General features: G+C 44.1%; 1 protein-coding gene across 10 annotated transcripts in view; it reads left to right on the top strand.

The window, feature by feature from the left end:
• LOC132391901 (leucine zipper putative tumor suppressor 3) overlaps nt 1-13211 on the top strand; it is a 234527-nt gene that overhangs the window by 147471 nt on the left and 73845 nt on the right. The window contains exon 1 of one of the 10 annotated variants that reach the window (XM_059965649.1): nt 6344-6650. The exons of 8 other annotated variants lie outside the window; for them this stretch is intronic. The gene's annotated coding sequence lies outside the window, so the exon portion shown is untranslated. Of the gene's footprint in view, nt 1-6343; nt 6651-13211 lie in introns of those variants that run through there. One more of the 10 variants, XM_059965650.1, reaches the window with a different exon arrangement.

A 13211-nucleotide genomic window follows, 5' to 3' on the forward strand; every position in this document is an offset into this window, starting at 1 on the left:
CTTGACTGCTCGCGCCAAGATTACTCATTTGTCTCTGGTAATAATCTGCACCTCCTCAGACTATTTACATATCTCATTTGATTAAATCTTATTTTCTATTTGTTTGCCTGGCTGAACAGACCATGTGCAGTATGTCATCCTTTTTTATCACCCCACGACATGTAAGACTCAATCATTAGTGTAGACAACAAGAAGCAAGGCAGTGAGTACCCATAAGAGACTTCCATTTGCAAATGCACTCATCAGATGTTACCCTCTGCCTCCTGACGCTGAGGGAATTTTGCCCTGTCACCAGGCGGCTTTTCTCTGAGACCGGAGTGGCACAGAATGGAGATCGGTGCCGTTTGTGGATGTAAAGGTTGCAGCTGTACAAACTGCTTCTGGTTTGCAGCCATTTCAGAACACCTTCCCCTCCCCAGTCCCACACCAACCCTTCTCTCCCCAGCCTCCTCTGCTGCCAGGGCGAAAATACAGCAAACAGAGAAACATTACCTCATAGCCACACCACCAGGTTCAGAAACAGTTATTATCCTTCAACCTTCAGGCTCCTGAACCTGCATAGATAACTTCATTCACCTCAACAGTGAACTGATTCCACAAACTATGGACTCACTTCCAAGGATTCTATACCTCATATTCTCAGTATTATTAATTTACTATTTATTTGTTGTTATTGTTATTAATAATAATAATTATTATTAAATAATAATAATAATAATTTTTGTATTTGCACCGTTTGTCTTTTTTGCACGTTGGTTGTTTGTCAGCTTGTGGTTTCTGTATAGATTTTCATTGATTCCATTGTATTTCTTAGTTCTATTTTCAATGCCCCCAAGAATATGAATCTCAGGCTACTATATCTGGGGAATTTGTTGCCACAGGCAGCTGTGGAGGCCAAGTCCTTATGTATATTTAAAGCAGAGGTTGATAGATTCTTCAGTAGTCAGAAGGGATACAGGGAGAAGGCAGGAGATTGGGGCTGAAAGGAAAATTAGATCTGGCATGATGAAATGGTGGAGCAGACTTGATGGGCCAAATGGCCTAATTCTGCTCCTGTATTTTATAGTCTTATGGTCTCTGATGGTGACACATACATAAGTACTTTGATAATAAATTTACTTTAAACTTTGAACCTATGTAGCTTTAAGCCCAAAGACATGAACATCACAAAATCTCCAACTTCGGTTAACTTTGACCCTTTGTTCCTTTCTCTACTGATCCACCCAATATCTCTCATGCACTCTCTTGTTTACGATACTGCCTGAGTCACCTGTTATCCAGTGACTTCTCTCCCCATCCACCAGTTCCATCTGCCTATTACCCACCCACTTTTTCCATTCAGTGGCTTTCCATGCCCTCATGTTCTCATCTGCCCCATACCACATTTATCTGGCTTCGCTCAATACGTTCCTTTCTCATCAGATTCCATAACCTGCCTGCCTCTGCTGCTATATCTTCTACTTCCCCTCCCCCTACACAGCTCCATCTACCTATTAACCCCTCCAAATCTGGATCCACAAATCACACGGCAGCTTCTACCTCACCACTCCCCCTTCAACTCATTATACTGGCAATCTCCTTTTACTCTTTCAGTCCTGATTCAGGGTCTTAACTCAAAATATAAACTATCCCTTTGTCTTTACAGATGTGCCTGACCCATTGAGTTTCTCCAGCAGTTTGTACTTTGCCCAGGAAATGGCTACATTACTCAAGTTACTGTACTTGGTTGAGGGGAGTGTGGGAGGTGGGGGGTGGGGGGAGGGTCCTGTTCATTTTTGCTTGGTTCAGAATTGGAAAGCAATGAGGGTAATTGCAGCGAACTGTTCACCCTGCTGCCAAGGTTACTCATTCTACGCTAGTAGTAGCTAGCCAGTCATTTCAATCAGTAACACAATGTTCCCGACAGTGCTAAATTTGGCATTCCCAGTAAAATTGAATTGTCTCCCACCAATAAAATTCATTTAGTGAAGAGAAATTGGTCTACCTGAAGACCAGAGTGAGTCGAAAGAGATAGGGGCGCTGCCAGTGGAAGTGGTGGATGGGGCTTCGATTGGAACATTTAGGAGAAGGTTGGATAAATACGTAGATGGGAGGGGCACCCAGGGCTATGGTCCAGGTGTGAGTAGATGAGACTAGGCAGATTAACAATCTGACATGAACTAGATGGGCAGAGGGGCCAGGTTCTGTGCTGTAGTGCTCTATGATACAAAAATGCTTAATTTAGTTCAGCTAGCCTGCCTCTTTCCCAGTTAAGCCCCTTTTTGAGAGGCAGCTGAATAAATGTGCAGTGATTCTGTCTCCAGTGGATGTTCGTGTGGTTGATGTGCTAAACAGATTGGTGCTCCAGCACAGAGATGGAAGACGCTGCAGAGTAGACTCTACAGTGAGGTAGGCTTCCACCCTCAGCTGTGGTGAGGAAAGATTAGTAGAAATTCAGAACTCTCTCCCAAAGACACTATTGAGGCTCTGTCAACAGAAAGTTCCAGACCTGGGATTGAATGTGTAGTGCATAGTTTAAAGGGATATGGAATGACTTGGAATCAATAAGGTTAAGGTATGATCTATCCATGGTCTAAAGAATGGAGGCACAAGCTCAGGAGGCTGATGCCAGGGATAGGAGGTAATACTGACGAGGAGTGTGAGATGAAGCTTACGTGAAACACAGACACAGCGAGGGCCCATTGAGCTGACTAGCTTGCTCCTGTGCGGTTTGTTGTGTTTACGTACAAATTCCCAATCCGCACAGTATGCATTAAGCATTGAGAACCACCCCACAGAGATCCCGTGATAACTCTATCGCGTCATTATAGCCTACTTTTTTCCTACTCTGACATCAATGCACAGCAGAAATAAAATTTTAAAAACTTAAGTGGAATATCTAATGATTTATGTTTCTCTGGATGTGTAAGTTGCTGAGACAGTTGAAATTAAATTGAGATTTTGTTTTATTCTGTCTCTTTTTAGTGATGGGAGATATCTGTACTCCCTGGCGTGGGAGGATATAAAGATCATGAAAGGAGACCATTCATCTCACACAATAGCATAGTGGTTAGCACAACGCTTCACAGTACAGGTTACACTGGATCAATTCCCACCGCTGCCTGTAAGGAGTTTGTACGTTCTCCCCGTGAATGATGATGGCATGGGTTTCCTCCAGTTACTCTAGATTCCTCCCACAGTCCAAAGTCATAACTGTTGATAGGTTAATTGATTATTGTAGATTGTCCAGTGATTAGGCTGGCATTATAAATTGGGAGATTTCTGGCTCAAAAGGGCCTACTTTGCACTGTATCTCAATAAATAAATAAAATAAATCTCCAGACCCTTCCCCCTCTCTCTTAGGTTGTGTTTCATCCATCCTTGCACTGCACTTTCATCTGCTATTGTCTTCCTTACAAACTCAACTGGCCACTAATAAGATTATCAAATCATCAGAGCTTACAAATGCTGTCTATAATTGAGTAAATTACTGATGCAAATATACATGAGCATCATGGCAAATTATTCTCTCTTTGGCCCAAATTACTGTGGGTGGAAAACTTAATTTAGTGCGTAAAGCCATCCATATAATTACAAGTTTCACTTGAATTTATTACTTGTTTGTAGTGAAGATCAAGAGAGAGCTGTTTGGAGTTGGGTCTGGGAGGAAATCTGAGCTGGTGCCATTGATTGATATTCCCTGGGTTAACCCCCAAGATGATTACCTGGGAAACATCTATGAATAGGAGGGAGGTCACTGTATAAGGACCAGAATGATAGTGGAGCTGGCAATGAGAATTATTTGAATACAGTGTAAGAAAGAGGGAAAATTGGTAGTGGGGATTCCCTTAAGGTTAGGAATACTGGGTGTCGTGAGCCCTGCGGGCCTATGTGACAAACCCTAGAGCTTTGGGCTCTGATGTTTCTAGAGCATCTGTATTTGTTAATTGTTGGCTTATCTGGACTTGTTAAGCCCTTGTTTAATCTTGTCAAATTTATTTTGACTGGCACGGATTTTTTGCGTACTGTGATTATTTAAAGCAGACTCCCAATCAACGCTCATCCTGGGTTCCTTGGTATGAAATATAATTCATCTTGTGGTGTCGCTTGTTCGAGTCACCAATGTTCTGTTGGAATTCCTATGTGTAAACTCATGTTTTCATCTCTACTTGGGAGTCTGTTGTCCCTCCGCAGCTGAATGTAAGAGGGATGGGGAGGTTGGCAATGAGAATTTCTTAAAATTGGGAATTCAGGGAGGTTAGCATGAAGATTTTCTATGGACTAAGAATATCACAGATGTAGTCAGTGAGGACATTCTGAATATTGGAAATCTGGGGAGATTGGCACTGAGGATTCCCTGTAGATTGGGAAGGCGGAGAACATCAATCATAGAACCGTACGGCATTAAAGACCCTTTAGCCCATGATGTTATGCTGTACTTATAACCTCTTTGAAGATCCATCAAATCCTTCCCTCTTACATAGCCCTCCATTTTTCTTTCATCATGAGCGTGTCTAAAAGTTTCTTAAAAGTCCTTAATATACCTTCCTCTACCATCACTTATGGCAGCACATTCTACCACAAGACATTGGAGCAGAAATAAGCTATTCAGCCCATTGAGTCTGCACCATCATAGCCAATTTATTATCTATCTCAACCCCTTTTGGCAGCCTTCTCCCACAACTTTTGACACCCTTACTAATCAGGAGCCCATTAACCTCCACTTTAAATGTACCAAATGACGGCCTCTACAGCCATCAGTTCCACAGATTGACCAACCTCTAGCTAAAGAAATTCCTGCTTGTCTCTGTTCTAACTTCTATTCTGAGGCTGTGCCCTCTGGTCCCAGACTCCTCCACTATAGGAAACATCCTCTCCACATCCATTCCATCTAGGCCTTTCAATCTTCAATAGATTTCAATGAGATCCCTCATTCTTTTAAATCTTATGTACCCACCGCTCTCTGTATAAAAAAACATACCATTGACATCTGCCCTATTCTTTTCTCCTATCACCTTAAAATTTATGACTCCTCATATTAGCCATTTCCACTCAGGGAAAAAGTCTCTGGCTGTTCACTCAATCTATTTCTCTTATAATCTTTTACACCACTATCATCCTTCCTCACTGCAAAGAGAAAAGCCTGAGCTCATTCATCCTATCCTCTTTGGACATGCTCTCCAATCCAGGCAATGTCCTGGTAAGTCTCCTCCGTCCTTTCTCTAAAGCTTCCACATCCTTTCCTTTATAAGGCAAACAGAACTGAACAGGGTTTTCCAAGTGTGATTTAACCAGGGATTTATAGAGCCGCAACATTACCTTGAAGTAGAGGATGGATTAAGTGCAACATCCTTGTAGATCTGTACCATTTCTAAAGCTTCTGCATCCTTTGTATAATGAGGCAACCAGAACTGAACACAATTTTCCAAGTGTGGTCTAACCAGGCTTTCATAGAGCTGCACCATTACTTTGTGGTGGAGGATGGATTATGTGTGGATTGGGATTTTGGGGAGATTGGGAGTGAGGATTCCCTGTTGTCCAGAGGGAACATGGAGCAATCTGCTCCCAGCAGCAGCTGCTCAATGTTGGCCAGCTCGAAGATATTTGAAGGAAGGCAGAGTGAAATGATTCCATTGGAATGCTGCAACCTGCACAGCTGACCCCTCTTGTGATTGTCAACCACAGAGCACCCCAGTTAAGCATATCTTGTACTTGAGTGAATTCCCTCCTAAAGACTACCATCAGTGGCTGACCAGGGCCAAGAGTCTGCAGCGTTGTGTTTAAATATAACCCTACTGTCAGGCAGCCATGTCTTCCCCAGGCAACCATCGGCTGTGCTTGTTTCTTGGACCCCAGTTCCCACCCTGTCTCTGAAACCCCATTATTTCTGAATGCAAATCCAACAATTCCTAAAGCAGTACCATGATGTTAGCTCCCCTTCCCCCATATCATGGCAGGAGAGATTGTATTGAACAGTAGAACAGTTACAAACAGAAAGTGCAGGAAATGTTCAGCAGGGCAGGCAGCATCAACAGAGGGGAAAATGAGTTTAAATCAGAATGAATATTGCCTTTTTGAGTCAAGTTGAATAAATCAACTCTCTAATGGGACCTCCAATGTGTGTGTGTTTGCATTTGTAAATGGTGACGTGTGAGAACAGAATTAGACTGAACACTAATTGGCAAACACCCTCCCAAACAGGAAGAATCTCTCTGGGAAATAGCTGGTTTCTTTAGAAACCGATGTGTGTGTGTGTGTGTGGGGGGGGGGGGGGTGTTGCTGAAAGGAACAGAGTGGAAAGGAAAAGCATCGGCTGTTTAATGGTTAAGTGAGGTGAATTGCATCCTGGCTTTCATTACTACAGGGGAGCAGCAACAGGAGCTGAGCCGACTTGGACCACAGATTTGTTTGGCTAGAGTCCTTCTTCATAACTTCATGTAATGATCCCAAGAGTAAATAACATGACATTAGTAAACAAGGCTGGTAGATGGAAATGAGGGAATGAACGCCAATCGCCGGGAAGAATACACGAGAGAAGTGATTTTTCAACCAATCGGGCTGTGAAGGTGGGGCTGTCTTGTGTACAGGTGAGCTACCGGGAAGCTGCCGCTCCTGAGTTCGGGGACCGTGTCGGGGAAGCCGGTATATATCTGCCGGTGTGGAAGGCTGAGGTAGGTGTGAGCGGCAGATGTACCCCGCTGTGCCGAGCAGTGCTGCCCTCACTGAGGCCGTGTGAAGGTGCTTTCAGCAGTGGGCGTGGACAGGTATAGCCGCTGGCTATACATTTACTTTTGAGATCTGACAAGCAGCCGGCCAGCTGCTCACCCGAAACCCAACGCTGTTGACTGATCCTTAGAATTAATGCAAACTGCCCTCAGTTGGAAGTGTGCGGAGGTTTTTAAATATTTGTGATGATCTTGGAAATATTTGTGATGATCTTGGAACGGTTGCTTGCAAGCCATTTATCACGCGAACAACCAGTTCAATTATTTTCTAATTGATTGCGTGAGTCATTTCAATGACAGCTCAGGGGAGATGTACAATACCCCTGGGTCCACTGTTGGCGAGGTATAGATAAAGGAGACCTACGGGTAGGGAAAGGGCAGCCAATCCTAGGAACACTGTGACCCCAGGAGCTACTGGCAGGGAAAATGCAGTCTGACCCAAGAGCACTGTGACTCGATTTCCCTTCAACAAGTGACAGCCAATAGGCGAAAATTCAAGACCTATATTGAATACACAGAATGCTGGAAGTACTCCAGCAGGTCAGGCAGTATCTTCGGAGGAGATTGAACAGTTTAACTTGGGAAATTTCTCTCTCCCCCCCCCCCCCCCCCCCCGCCCTTTTTCCATTTTGGTTCTCCTCTCACCTGCTCACCTTCTGGTGTCCCTCCTTCCCTTTCTCCCATGGCCCACTGTCCTCTCTATTAGCTTCCTTCTTCTTTAGTGCTTTACCTCTTCCAGCTATCACCCCACCCCAGATTCTCACTTCATCTCCTTTTCCCTATGTCACCACCCACCCTCCCTCTCACCTGGCTTCACCATCACCCTCTAGTTTGTGCTCCTTCCCATCCCCCTCACCTTCTCATTCTGGCTTCTTTCAGGTCCGGCAGCAGTCCAGTATGGTAGAGCTAAATAAATGCTGACTGTTTATTCAACTCCGTAGACGGTGACTGATTTGCTGAGCTCCTCCAGCATTTTGTTTGTGTTGCTTGAGGCAAGGGCTGCACATGTTGTCCACTTAGGCGTTGCCAGCGGTAGACTAAGCAATGCAGGAATTCCACCACGGGTAAAGCCCTTCCCACCACTGAGCACATCTACAAGGGGCACTGTCACAAGAAAGCAGTCTCCATCATCAAGGACCTTCAGCATCAAGATCACACTCTCTTCTGGACAGGAGATACGGGAGCCTTAGGTACCACACCACCAGGATCACCACCTTCCAGCTACGTTAGATACTTTCCAGTTTTGTCTACTACTCAAACGGGTCCACTGATGATGCTGTGGCCTCAGGCCTCCACTCCGTGCTGTCCTACCTAGAAAACGATGTCTCTTACACCAGGACATTGTTCATTGACTTCAGCTTGGCATTTAACTCCATCATCCCTCGGAGGCTAGTGGATAAACTGTCCTCGTTGGCACTCAACACCCCTCTCTGTAACTGGGTCTTGGACTTCTTGGTGGAAAGTCCAAGTTGGCAGAAACATCTCAAGCTCCATCATGTTGAGCAGTGGTGCCCTCAGATTTGTGCACCCAATCCACTGCTGACCCACAACTGCACTACCAGATTCAGCCCAGAGCACATCATCAAGTTCGCTGATGATACAATGGTGGTTGGCCTCGTCAGCAAACAGGGAGGAGGTAGAGAGGCTGGTTAAATGGAGTGATAACAACAACCTGAGTCTCAATGTGGACAAGGCAAAGATGATTGTGGACTTCAGGAAGGCACAATTTGACCACTCTCCATTGCACATGGCGTGGAGAGAGTGAAGAGCACAAAGTTCCTTGGTGTGCACAAAATGAATGATCTAACCTGGACCCACAACACTTTCTCACTAGTCAAGAATGTACAGCATTGTCTACACCTGCTGAAGAGATTCAGACGTGCAAGGCTCCCCACTCACATTCTTCCAACTTTCTACAGGAGCATCACCGAGAGTCTCCTGTTTGACTGCATCACTTTGTGGTACGGAAGCTGCAAGGTATTGGACCACAGGACCCTATGGAGAACAGTAAACACCACTGGGAACACTGGGGTCTCCCTCATCACAATTTGAGACATTTACTGGAGCCTTGCAGATGAAAGATGAAAGATCCAGAGTATCATTGAGGATGATACTCACTGATCCCATAATCTCTTTGACCCACTACCATCAGGCAGGAGGTACAGAAGCATCAGGACTAGGACTACCAGGACTGGGTAACAGCATCTTCCCCCAGGCTCTGAGGCTAACAAACACCCTGCCGACACAGAGGTCTCATCATTAACACTGCGAGCTGTTTGCTCTTTACTGTACTGTTTACCTTGCTGCACTTTACTACATGTATTTTGAATTATACTTTATTAATTTATAATAGTTTTGTTAGAGGAACATTGTGTCATTTGGTTGTATGTATGTACAGTCAGATGACAATAAACTTGAAGTTGAACTTGAGTTATTTTTATTTTATTTATTGACACATAGTGCAAAATGGGCCCCTTTGGGCCAGCAACCCCTAATTTAGCCCTAGCCTAATCACAGGAGAATTTACAATGACCAATTAACCTACTAATTGGTATGTCTTTGGACTGTGGGAGGAAACTGGAACATCCAGAGAAAACACATGCACTCCACAGGGAGGACATACAAACTCCTTACAGATGATGCCAGGATTGAGCCCTGAACTCCTCGCTGTGAGCTGTAATAACATCGTGCTAACTGCTATGCTGTGATGGCACCCCTTCAACCATCAAGCACCTGAACCAGTGTGGATAACCTCACCCAGCTCAACTCTGAGCTGATTCCATTGTTTGTAGTGCCCATCAGTTCTTGGTTAGAAGCCTTGTGTGGCATCTGGGAGGTAAGCCGTATTCACCAGCACTAACCTGATTAGTTTCTGAAAGATCCCATTATTATACCTTCTGTCTCCAATGGCCCACTCTAGAGCCTTCTAATATGGTGGACAGAGAAAATTGAAGCCTCCTTGGTGGAAAAAAATACAACATCCCTAATAACTCTTGGGACACCTCAGTCCATGGCCACTCAACGCGGAGAAGAATGTTACTGAGAACTTAGCGTCCATGCATCTTGTACACATAGATCATTGTAAATGGCAGAAGCACTCCAATTAACAAACCATTTTCCCACTCCTGCCCCTTTTATGGAAGAGTCCAAGGTCCTCATCATGACTTGTCCCCTCTGAATCCTCTAGAGTGGATGAAACTCATCCTCATTCCCAGAGGGACATTTGGGAAGACAAAGAAGAATCTCATTAATGAAAAGAAAATATCATTAACTGACCAGGACCTAGGTGAATTTTGGGAGTCTGTCATTCGTGGCTCAGTTTACCAGTTTTCTGTGAACCATAGCTGAGTTCCTCTGGGTTGTCATGGTTATTGGGTTTGGTGACAACAACTTTGCATCTAAGCATCTGGAAATCTGCAAATTTCCTGTATCAGATGCTGACTGAACATTATAAGTAATTGAGACCCCAATGAGATTCCATTGGGTTCTTTGTATCTACTGTGAATGACCACAAGATTGTGAATCTTAGGGTAGTGTGTGGTGACATATACTATATGTATGTGCTGTGATGATAAATTTATTTAGCATGTTGATTAGTCAACTCACTGTGTAATAGCATGTAAGACCATTCAATGAACTGGACGTCCAATTTGCACAAAGAAATTCCAATGGAGAGGGAAGTCAAACAAGTGAGTGAACTGTCAGCCAGTTAAGTACAGAGATACAGCTGTAATGCTCACTGCAACATGACCTATCATTGTAGCAGTTTTGTTAATCAGAGTGGATGTGGAGAAGATGTTTTCTATAGTTTTCTATAGTCTAGGACCAGATGGCACAGCTTCAGGATAGATGGATGACTTTTTAGAACAGAGAAGAGGAGTAATTTCTTTAGCTAGAGGGTGGTGAATCTGTGAAATTCATTGCCACAGATGGCTGTGGAGGCCAAGTCATTGGTTATACTTAAAGCAGGGGTTGATAGGTTCTTGAGTAGCAAGGGCATCAAAGGTTAAAGGGAGAAGGCAGAGGAGTGGGGTTGAGAGGGATAATAAATAAGCTATGATGGAATGGCGGTGTAGCTTTGATGGCCTAATCTTGCTCCTATTTCTTATGATCTTATGGAATTTTAAATTGTGTTCCTTTGATGCTGAATGTAATTATTCTAACACGTTATTCCAGCAGAATTTTGCCCAAAAATAGGTTAAAAGACTTAAAAGTGGGGGCTTGTTTCTGTTCACCCTCTTGTTGATGAACTGTGCAAATAAGCTACACATAACTGCCCAAATAAAGTGGCCTAATCCTCCTTTATCATTTCCACAGAGATATTTCACCTCATCTACCCTGACCCTGCTCCAATCCCTTCATCTCTCTGTGTCAGACAGGATGGGGCAGCCATTAACTGTGTGGCGGTGGATCAGAAGTGATAAGATTATGGATGCCCACTGTGAGTTCACAGGTGCAAAGATAACAAAATTTGTGGTGGTGAACAGCTTGGTGAGAGCAGTTGTTTTGAAAGGGACGGTGAGACGCAGATGCAAAGGTGCTAGGTAGAAAATTCAGGAGAGTGGAGCCTCAGAGTCACATGATTGTATGACCCTGAATGGTTGTGAAGTTTTCCCAGCCCCACAGCCAGCATTCTACTTCTTGGTAACTGACTCCGCCCTGACAGCGACTTCTCTGCCACAAGTGGAGCACTCAACAGCGTTAAAGAGAAGGTTGAACAAGAATATTTTGCCAGCATATTTACAGACTCAGAAGCAATGATCAAGTTTTGCCTTTGAAAATGTGAGGTATTGAATTTTGGGAGGTCAAGTTTGAGAGGAAAGTATATAGTAAATGGCAGGACCCTTAGGAAATAAAGCCTGGTAACAGGCCCTTCAAACATAAAGAGCCCACATCACCCATTTACACCCATGTGACTAATTACTCTTCTAACCCACATGCCTTTGGAATGTGGGAGGAAACCAGAGCTCCTGGAGGAAACTCGTGCGGTCACAGGGAGGATGTACATGTTCTTAGACAGTGCCGAGAATTGATCTACAAAGGGATCTCGGGGTATAAGTACCCAGCTCTCCGAAAATGGAAACGCAAGTAGATAAGATGGTAAGGCTAACAGCATGTTTGACTTCATAGGTCTGTGTGTTGAACTGAAAAGTCAGGAAGTTGTGTTGCAGCTGTGTAAAACATTGGGTGGGCCACGTTCAGAGTATTGTGTGCAGTTCTGATCACTGCATTGCAAGAAGGATATGGACATCCTGTAGAGAGTGCAAAAGATGTTCACTAGGATGTTGCCTGGATTAGAGAGCATTAGCTATAAGGAGAGGGTGGACAAACTTCGGATGTTTTCTCTAGAGTGTCGGAGGGGCTGAAAGATAAACTGATAGAAGTGCACAGAACTGTGAGAGGTATTGAAAGGATGGATCGTCAGTCATTTTCCTCTGTTGGAAATGTAAAATACTGGAGAGCATAACATTAAGGTGAGGGGTGGTGGGATTTTAAAAGAGATTTAAAAGGCAATATTTTCTGCACAGAGAGTGGTAGGAATGCCTTGCCTGGGGAACTGGTAGAGGCAGATAATGATAGTAGGGTTTACAAGGCATTTAGGCAGATGCATGAACAGACAAGGAATTGAGTGATATGGATATGTGAGCATATGGGGTTGGTTTGACACGGCATTGCAGTCAACAAAGACATTGGTGGGCCAAATGGCCTGTTCTATATTCTATGTTCTATAGTGAAAGAATATAGCAGCTAGCACAGGGCAGTAGCTGAACAAGATCTGAAGCAGAGCAGACACATGGAATTTATGAACGGGTGACAGATCAAGAAAGAGGGATCTGGGATGGCCGATTATGGAAGTGCAAAATATCTAATTTGGGATAAAAGCAAATGTTTGGAGAACAGGATGTCTTTGGATCTAATTATAAGGAGGACATTGATCTTAAGCTGATGAGCAAAACGAATCTGCTTCGACCTGATGCAATAGCCATTGAGGAGGTATATAATTAATTGGGAGCAATGTTTCTATACTGGGGAAGGTGAGGCAGATGGATATAGTTGTTTTACTAAGAGCAAGTTATAAAGCAGAGCGACCATTCTTTTGAGTGTGCCAGTCTTTAGAGTGGCTTTGATCATCAGGCTTGGGTGAACTACATTGTCTTGTAAATTATTCTCTTTGACTTCTTTTATGTTCAATCCTCATCTATTGGTGCATAGTATAGTGAGAATGGCTCCAGGGCAGCGTTTTGTACTGTGTGTGGGATGTGGAAAGTCTGGGAGACCTCTAGTCTCCCGGATAAACACCATTGGCAGAAGGTGCACTGAATTGCAGCTCCTGAAAGAACATATTAAGGAATTGGAACAGCAGTTCAGTGACCTTCAACTCATACGAGAGAATGAGGAGGTGACAGACAGAAGCTACAGGGAGGTAGTCACCCCTAGGTTGTCGGAAACCAGTGACTGGGTGACTGTCAGGAGAAGTGGGGAAGTGCACAGCCAGTGCAGTATACA

This window comes from Hypanus sabinus, chromosome 3, assembly GCF_030144855.1.
Source record: "Hypanus sabinus isolate sHypSab1 chromosome 3, sHypSab1.hap1, whole genome shotgun sequence".
Classification (NCBI taxonomy): Eukaryota; Metazoa; Chordata; class Chondrichthyes; order Myliobatiformes; family Dasyatidae; genus Hypanus; species Hypanus sabinus.